This window comes from Schistocerca nitens, chromosome 9 (genome assembly GCF_023898315.1).
Source record: "Schistocerca nitens isolate TAMUIC-IGC-003100 chromosome 9, iqSchNite1.1, whole genome shotgun sequence".
NCBI classification, from domain to species: domain Eukaryota; kingdom Metazoa; phylum Arthropoda; class Insecta; order Orthoptera; family Acrididae; genus Schistocerca; species Schistocerca nitens.
The window spans coordinates 169,055,223-169,064,865 of record NC_064622.1 but is presented as its reverse complement, the minus strand read 5'-3'; positions in this window follow the sequence as shown (position 1 = coordinate 169,064,865).

The window sequence follows — 9,643 nt, the reverse complement described above, 5'->3', positions numbered from 1 at the left end:
AAAGGTAAAAAGCTGAACAGTATATAAATATAAAGGGGCAAACCAGGAGAAACATTAACACTAAACTCTAAAAACAGATACAACAGTTTACATTAAATAAACAAACCCAGTAAAATAAAATTACTATTTGACAAGACTACAAGAGGTATTACACATGGAAACTGTACAGAGACCATGTAAAAGAAAGAATAAACAGCTGTAACAATAGAATATATGAAATACATAGGGAATCACAACAAAATAAAAAGAAATTAATATATAAAGGAAAATGGAGGAATAGGAAGTAACAGATAGTGTGGGGAAATAATGGAAAATAGAGAGTATTACTTGAAGTATTAAGCTGTGTCTGGTCATGTTAGATTAAATCAGGACAGTGGGCTAAATGTTTTTTGATTTTCAGTGCTCACAGCAGGATGAGTTTTTGGTCTTTGTTTGCTAAGTGAAGAACATGGAACTGTGGGTGGTGGTTGTGGTCCTCACACATGAAAGAAGTTGCTAGTGGTGGTTTATGGAATTACGTACTTTCAGTGCTATGTCTATGGCCAAAAGTTCAGATTAGTAACAGACCACACATTGCTAAACTAGTTAGTAGGATTACAGGACCCTTCTAGCAGATTAAGAAGTTGGGCACTCAAACTGAGAGAATTCAATTATGAAGTAGTTCATAAACCAGGAAAGGAGCATTAAACTCAGACACATTAAGCTGAAAAATTGGAGTTCTTAAAAAAAAAGGCAAAAGCATAGCTGGATGGCAGAAGACACAAGTGAGTGGCATAGAGTGCAAGGTATTTGAACTGCAACCACAGTTCATGATGCACGATGGCTCCCTCTGCCAACTGATGAAGCGTAGTCTACGTGCAGTGGTTCCACCAGCATTCAGGGACAAAATTTTGCAACACACACGTGATTATATGTTAGCAGGTCATGAACATCACACAACTATGGAAAGGAGAATTTCCAAGAAAGACTAATGGGAAATAGGAAACTTGATGTAGAAAAGCATGTAAACAGTTGTATACTTTGTGCACAAAGGCGTGGCTTAGCCACCAAAATGTTACATTGCAACAATTGTCACAAGCAAACAAACCTTTTGAAATGTTCAGATTGGGCAATTTAAGACATTTTAATAAAATCTCTGCAGGGAATATGTACATATCAAAAATAATAGTTCACTTTTCCCAGTACATCGAAATGGTAGCAATCCCAGACCAACAAGTTAACCGAGGAGCACAAACCTCAGTAAATAATTGTGTGCTCAAGTTCAGGAACCTGATACCATAGTAACAGACCAAGGTACAAAGTTTGTATTAGACTTAGTTAAATAGTTGTGTTTTTTGCTTCACGTCCACAAGTTAAGAGTAAATCCTTCCTGTCCTCAAGCAAATGGATGAACAGAAAGAATTCACAGATCAATTTCCAAAATTTACATCCATTACATTAACAACCACGTGGTAATTGGGACACATACCTAGCATTAACAGTTTCAGCACACCGTTCTAAAAGTTCACAACACTACCAATATTTTATCATGCATGGTTGTATACAGCAGAAAAATTCCATCCACTTTTGAAACTAACAGCAAGTTAGTAATGGAATTTGCAAAATATTTATGTGAAGACTGGCAAAGGGTAAAGCAGCCAACACAAAAGCATTAGAACATCAGAAACAGACAAAGCAATGGATAGGGAAACAAATGAAGTACAAAATTTGCCAGTGGGCCATATACATCAAAAGGCAAAACAAGAAGTTTTCCCCAAGGTATCATGAATCAGACCAACTTGTGGAAATGGCATCGCCGATAAATATTAAATTGCAGTTGCCAATGAAACATCTGTTGTTCAGATAAGCAGAGTGGAACCATGTAAAAGAGCTGTTGATGCCTTACCACGAGTTCCTTCAGTTGCATCAGTCACAAAAAAAGTGTCCAAAAATTATAGGAAACAAGTATCTGTTGCCAAGAAAGAGATAAACAATATGGTTTGTGCACTCAGAGCAAGAAATAAGAAGTTATGATCATATTCTTTAAATATTGTTTTAGAGTATGCTGTATATTTGTTATCTAAGTGTTATATGTATTTATTGATGCATAATCTACGATAGAGTTCAGAAGTTTATGTTGAGTGGGTTAGAGTTTATTTTCTTTCCGTTACATGAACACATTTTCTGAAAGGAGAGGAATTGATGAGATATTCCTTTCTCTTAAATAGTGTCCTACTATGTATTTACAGGAAGGTTGTCATAGTCCTGCTAACACTTCACATTGAAAAGGAAGGAGTACCAAACACAGTTTGGAACCAGCTGCTCAATTCTGGGATATTGTTCTCCAGTCAGCCAGATGTACCACTAACTAGTCATTGGTGGACATTAAGATTAATATTCGACATATGGGAAATATGGAATGAAGTACACAGATTACACAAGATATTCACAGAATTACTGGAATAAATGCAGAGAGAGAATGTTTTGCAGGAAATACAAAATAAATATCATAAGCTAAGACTTATGGTAGAAGCGGACCTTGGGGAAGATCAGTTTGGATTCCGTAGAAATGTTGGAACACGTGAGGCAATACTAACCTTACGACTTATCTTAGAAGAAAGATTAAGAAAAGGCAAACCTACGTTTCTAGCATTTGTAGACTTAGAGAAAGCTTTTAACAATGTTAACTGGAATACTCTCTTTCCAAATCTGAAGGTGGCAGGGGTAAAATACAAGGAGCAAAAGGCTATTTACAATTTGTACAGAAACCAGATGGCAGTTGTAAGAGTCGAGGGGCATAAAATGGAAGCAGTGGTTGGGAAAGGAGTGAGACAGGGTTGTAGCCTCTCCCCAATGTTATTCAATCTGTATATTGAGCAAGCAGTAAAGGAAACAAAAGACAAATTCCGAGTAGGCATTAAAATTCATGGAGAAGAAGTAAAAACTTTGAGGTTCGCCGATGACATTGTAATTCTGTCAGAGACAGCAAAGGACTTGGAAGAGCAGTTGAACGGAATGGACAGTGTCTTGAAAGGAGGATATAAGATGAACATCAACAAAAGCAAAATGAGGATAATGGAATGTAGTCAAATTAAATCGGGTGATGCTGAGGGAATTAGATTAGGAAATTAAACACTTAAAGTAGTAAAGGAGTTTTGCTATGTAGGGAGTAAAATAAATAATGATGGTCGAATTAGAGAGGATATAAAATGTAGACTGGCAATGGCAAGGAAAGCGTTTGTAAAGAAGAGAAATTTGTTAACATCGAGTATAGATTTAAAGTGTCAGGAAGTCGTTTCTGAAAGTATTTGTATGGAGCGTAGCCATGTATGGAAGTGAAACATGGACGATAACTAGTGTGGACAAGAAGAGAATAGAAGCTTTTGAAATGTGGTGCTACAGTAGAATGCTGAAGATAAGGTGGGTAGATCACGTAACTAATGAGGAGGTATTGAATAGGATTGGGGAGAAGAGAAGTTTGTGGCACAACTTGACTAGAAGAAGGGATTGGTTGGTAGGACATGTTTTGAGGCATCAAGGGATCACAAATTTAGCATTGGAGGGCAGTGTGGAGGGTAAAAATCGTAGAGGGAGACCAAGAAATGAATACACTAAGCAGATTCAGAAGGATGTTGGTTGCAGTAGGTACTGGGAGATGAAGAAGCTTGCACAGTATAGAGTAGCATGGAGAGCTGCATCAAACCAGTCTCAGGACTGAAGACCACAACAACAACAACAAGAAGACTTTTGTATGAGAGATAAGGATTCAGATAAACCAATTGACAGATATAATACCACAAATGTTAGTCAGGAAGAAAAGATGATGGTTAAATGCAGGAGGGAAGTTACTGAAAACCACATTTGGCATGGCATACAATTCCTGAAATTGTGCATATAAGTAAGTACACTACTGGCCATTAAAACTGCTACACCATGAAGATGACATGCTACAGACATGAAATTTAACCGACAGGAAGAAGATGCTGTGATATGCAAATGATTAGCTTTTCAGAGCTTTCACTCAAGGTTGGAGCTGGTGGCGACACCTACAGTATGCTGACATGAGGAAAGTCTCCAACCGATTTATCATACACAAACAGCAGTTGACCAGCATTGTCTGGTGAAACATTGTTGTGATGCCTTGTGTAAGGAGGAGAAATGTGTACTATCATGTTCCCGACTTTGATAAAGGTCGTATTGTAGCCTATCGTGATTGTGGTTTATCGTATCGTGACATTGCTGCTCGCGTTGGTTGAGATCCAATGACTGTTAGCAGAATATGGAATCAGTGGGTTCAGGAGGGTAATACGGAACACAGTGCTGGATCCCAATGACCTTGTATCACTAGCAGTCGAGATGACAGACATCTTATCCGCATGGCTGTAATGGATCGTGCAGAAACGTCACTGAGTCAAGGGATGGGGACATTCGCAAGACAACAACCATCTGCACGAACAGTTCGACGACCTTTGCAGCAGCATGGACTATCAGCTAGAAGACCCTGGCTGCGGTTACCCTTGATGCTGCATCATAGACAGGAGCACCTGCGATGGTGTACTCAACGACAAACCTGGGTGCACAAACGGCAAAACGTCATTTCTTCAGATGAATCCAGGTTCTGTTTACAGCATCATGATGGTCACATCTATGTTTGGTGACATCGTGGTGAACACACATTGGAAGTGTGTATTCGTCATCGCCATACTGGCGTATCACCCAGCGTGATGGTATGGGATGCTATTGGTTACACGTCTCGGTCACCTCTTGTTCGCAATGACGGCACTTTGAACAGTGGATGTTACATTTCAGATGTATTACAACCCGTGGCTCCACCCTTCATCCGATCCTTTCGAAACCCTACATTTCAACAGGATAATGCACGACCGCATGTTGCAGGTCCTGCACGGGCCTTTCTCGATACAGAAAATGTTCGACTGTTGCCCTGGCCAGCACATTCTCCATGTCTCTCACCAATTGAAAATGTCTGGTCAATGGTGGCCGAGGAACTGGCTCGTACAATACGCCAGTCACTACTGTTGATGAACTGTGGTATCGTGTTGAAGCTGCATGGGCAGCTGTACCTGTACACGCCATCCAAGCTCTGTTTGACTCAATGCCCAGGCATATCAAGGCTGTTATTATGGCTATAGGTGGTTGTTCTGGGTCCTGATTTCTCAGGATCTATGCACCCAAATTGCGTGAAAATGTAACCACATGTCAGTTTTAGCGTAATATATTTGCCCAATGAATACCTGTTTATCATCTGCATTTCTTCTTGGTGTAGCAATTTTAATGGCCAGTAGTATATATTGATATTATGTATAACAGAAGAAGCTCCTCAACATCACACAGATAGACATGTGTCAATATTAGAGAAGGAAAGTTGCTACTCACCATATAGCGGAGATGCTGAATGGCAATAGGCACAACAAAAAGATTCACATAATTATAGCTTTTGGCCATTAAGCAATAGACACACACACACACACACACACACACACACACACACACAAATGCAACTTGCACACACATCTGCAGTCTCAGGCAACTGAAACCACACTGCAAGCAACAGCACCAGTGCATGATGGGAGTTGCAACTGGGTGGGGCTAAGGAGGAGGCAGGGGTGGGGAGAGGGAGGGATAGTATGGTGGGGCTGGTGGACAGTGAAGTGCTACAGTTTAGATGGAGGGCTGGGTGGGGGGGAGGGGGTACAATAAGTAGCAGAAAGAAGAGAAATAAAAGAAATTAAAAGACTGCGTGTGGCGCTGAAATGATGGCTGTGTAGTGCTGGAATGGGAACAGGGAGGGGGCCGGGTGGGTGAGGGCATTGACTACCAAAGGCTGAGGCCAGGAGGGGTAGGGGAACGTAGGATGCATTGCAGGAAATGTTCCCACCTGGATGATTCAGAAAAGCTGGTGTTGGTGGGAAGGATCCATATGGCACAGGCTGTGAAGCAGTCATTGAGATGAGGGATATCATATTTGACAGTGTGTTCAGCAACAGTTCGGTTCACTTATTTCTTGGCCACAGTTTGTCGATGGCCATTCATGTGAACAGACAGCTTGTTGGTTGTCATACCTACATAGAATGCAGCATGGTGGTTGCAGCTTAGCTTGTAAATCACATGACTGGTTTTACAGGTAGCCCTGCCTTTGATGGGATAGTTGATGTTAGTGACTGGACTGGAGTAGGTGGTGGTAGGAGGATGTATGGGACAGGTCTTGCATCTAGGTCTATTACAGGGGTATGAGCCATGAGGTAAGGGATTGGGAGCAGGGATTGTGTAATGATGGATGAGTATATTATGTAGGTTAGGTGGATGGTGGAATACCACTGTAGGTGGGATGGGAAGGAGAGTGGGCAGGACATTTCTCATTTCAAGGCACAATGAGAGGTAATCAAAACCCTGGCAGAGAACATAATTCAGTTGCTCCAGTCACAGATGGTACTGAGTTACAAGGGGAATGCCAGACTATGGGGCTTTGGGAGGTGGTAGGAGACTGGAAAGGTAAGGCATGGGAGATTTGTTTTTGTACAAGGTCGGGGAAATAATTATGGTCAGTGAAGGCTTCAGAGAGGCCCTTGGTATATTTTGAGAGGGACTGCTTGTCACTGCAGATGTGACAACCATAGGTGGCTAGGCTGTACGGAAGGGACTTCTTGGTATGGAATGGGTGACAACTGTCGAAGTGGAGGTATTGCTGGTGGTTAGTAGGTTTGATATGGACAGTGGTACTGATGTAGCCATCTCTGAGGTGGAGGTCAACATCTAGGAAGGTAGCTTTTGGGTTGAGTAGGACCAGGTGAAGCAAATCGGGGAGAAGTTGTTGAGGTTCTGGAGGAATGTGGATAGGGTGTCTTCACCTTCAGGTCAGATAGAAAAGATGTCATCAATGTGTGCTGTCTGTGGGCAAGCATTGTCCTGTCAAAAAATAGCACCAACACTATCACATGAGAGGTAACAGATGACAAGCAGGATGTCCCTGCTATATCTTTGTGTCATCAGAGATCCCTCAATTATTACTAGCCATGACATAAAGTGGTACCTGATTGTTCTCTGTACGTTGATATTTGGAGTAACGCCACTATGCCTCCCCAAAATATTGGAAGACTGGAATCTCTCCCCAAGTCACCACCATACTCCTTATTGACGGTGGTCATTTGAGATAATGCAGAACTGAGATTCATCACTGAGAACAATGTGATGCTGTTCATAAGCAGTCCATGTTTTCTAGTCATGGGCTCACTCCAAAGTCAGGTATTTGTGTTGTGTTAATGGCATTTTATGCATGGAACAGTAATTCTTTAATCTGACTGCTGTTTGCCTCTGACCAATGGTGTGGGATGACACAGAATATTTCAAGGAGTCTATTACTTGCCCCTGGGTGGCAGGCACAGAGTGATGCAAAGTGGTCAGGATGTACTTGCGCAAAATATGGTGATGCTCCCTCATGGTGCTCAGACATAGTCAACTGAACCTCACACTCCCATACAATTCAGTATTGGGCCACTGTCATATCCAAATGCTCCACAAATCTGGATACTGCACTATTCAACCAGCAGCCAAATGGAGACCCAAAATGAGGTCCAGGTGCTGATAATGCTGTCTCCAACAAATCCGGGCATCTGCATGTTCATACTGCTCACTTACCTTTTATACCCTACAAGGTCTAGTAACAACACTAAACATGATCAACACTAATGCATTCTCTAGCTGTCCCAGAGAATTGCATTTCTAATCATCTACCTATCTGCTAATGGTGTGTGTTTTTGACTGCTAAGTTTTTCTAGCAGGGACACTTTTCACCTACAGTGAGCTATCAAAACTGACCACAACACCAGTTTGATTTTTAAAATATCTGTCCAAACATTGCTGAGACAATAGTTTATCATTCCAACATTTTCTTTCAGTCAGTAATCAACACATATTTCATGAAGGTTTCACATGTGTCTTCATGCAATTTACTCAAGGGCACCCATACCTAGAAGAGAGGGGGCACCCCAATATGGGGTAGGTAGATGTTTTTCTTCCAAGAAAATGATTTAAAAGTCAGTATTGTGCAGGTTTTTAACAGGGTTGGAACTTATTATGGCTACTTGCAAGTTGCCTTTCGTCTTCTAAAATATTAAAAATACTTCATACACCCCAGTTTGGTCTCCCCCCCCCCCCCTCCCCCTACAAAGTATGTTATCGGCACTCTTGACCAGACTCCTTCTTCTGAAAAACCTATAGTTCAGTTCTTTGTTCATGTGTATCATCTTCTAAGGAAGATAGGAAGGTTGCACTTTATCATCAATGATGATGTAATCAGAGCCCAAGCTCAGATGATGAACAAATTGATCATGTTATTTTCAGATGAACCATCCCAGTACTTGTGATTTAAGAAAACTAAGGAAAACTTAAATTAGGATGGCCAAATGGGGATTTGAACCACCATTCTCCATACTGGGAGTCCTATGTCTTACCACTTTGCCAACCCTTCGATCTATCAAAGGAAGTAAACATTTGCAATCTGTCACTTTTTGTTAAAGTGTTGATAATGAAAGAGTAGATTTCTCATATACCTTCATGTATGTTGTATGAATTACAATTCAAAACAAATAATTTCATGGCAGCACAACATTCCAATGTACACTGGTATGCAAAACATAAGAACAAAAGTAGTTTTCGCATAATATACCACTGTCATGTAACATAGCTCTATGGAACATAGACCATACATAGAAAGTACTGCTGTGGTGTTGTACAAGAGGTGACTGAAAGAATTACACAATGAGGCTAACAACATTGACACTTTTATCCAAAGACAATAATCCGCTGAAATCGCCATCGTTTATAATAGTCCACTGGTTGTTGCAAAAGGTGGGGCATGGTTCTCAATAGTGTGTGTGATCATCACAGATGGCAATGCATGCTCTGCAATGTGCTTCCCTGCCAGCCAAAAGGTTGGTAAGAAATTCTTGTAGTATGATGTTCCATTCCTACACCAGCATAAGTGACAACTGCTGGACTGTCATTGGTGTATCTGGATGAGCTGCAATACATCTCCCCAATGCATCCCACTCACGCTCAGTGGGTTTTATGTCAGGAGAAGGGGCAGGCACTCCATTTCCCAAATATTCTCTTGTTCCAAGAGCTTCACCTGCACTGTTCAATGATGTTGTGCATTGCCGTCCCTAAAACTGAAGTCAGGGCTGAATGCACCCCTTTAAAGATACATATGGAGAAGGAGTATAATGTCCCAATAACGATGACCAGTGAGTGTGCCGTGTTCAATGAGTTGGAGGTCAATACACCTATGTGTTATTATGATCCCCCACACCATAACTCCTGGACCACCAAAACCATCATGTTCGATAATGTTCCCGGGGGCTACTGAGACTGAATTTGCTCTCATCCGAGTGCATGACACCATACGTCATTCTTCCAGTCCCTACACTCTTTGCAGCATTACAAACTCTGCAGTCTTGTTAAATATGTTTACAACTGTACCCACTGTTGGTCATTGGTCCCTTCTTGCCTGTTGCACAATGTAGGTGTCATCTGCTGCAATCGCTAACAGTGTCACTCATCTGCATGGGGGTGGTCTTTTTGCCCAAAAACCAGTACACTGTGTTGTCTAATATCCAGCTGGGAGATCTCTGACAATATGCTCTTGCAG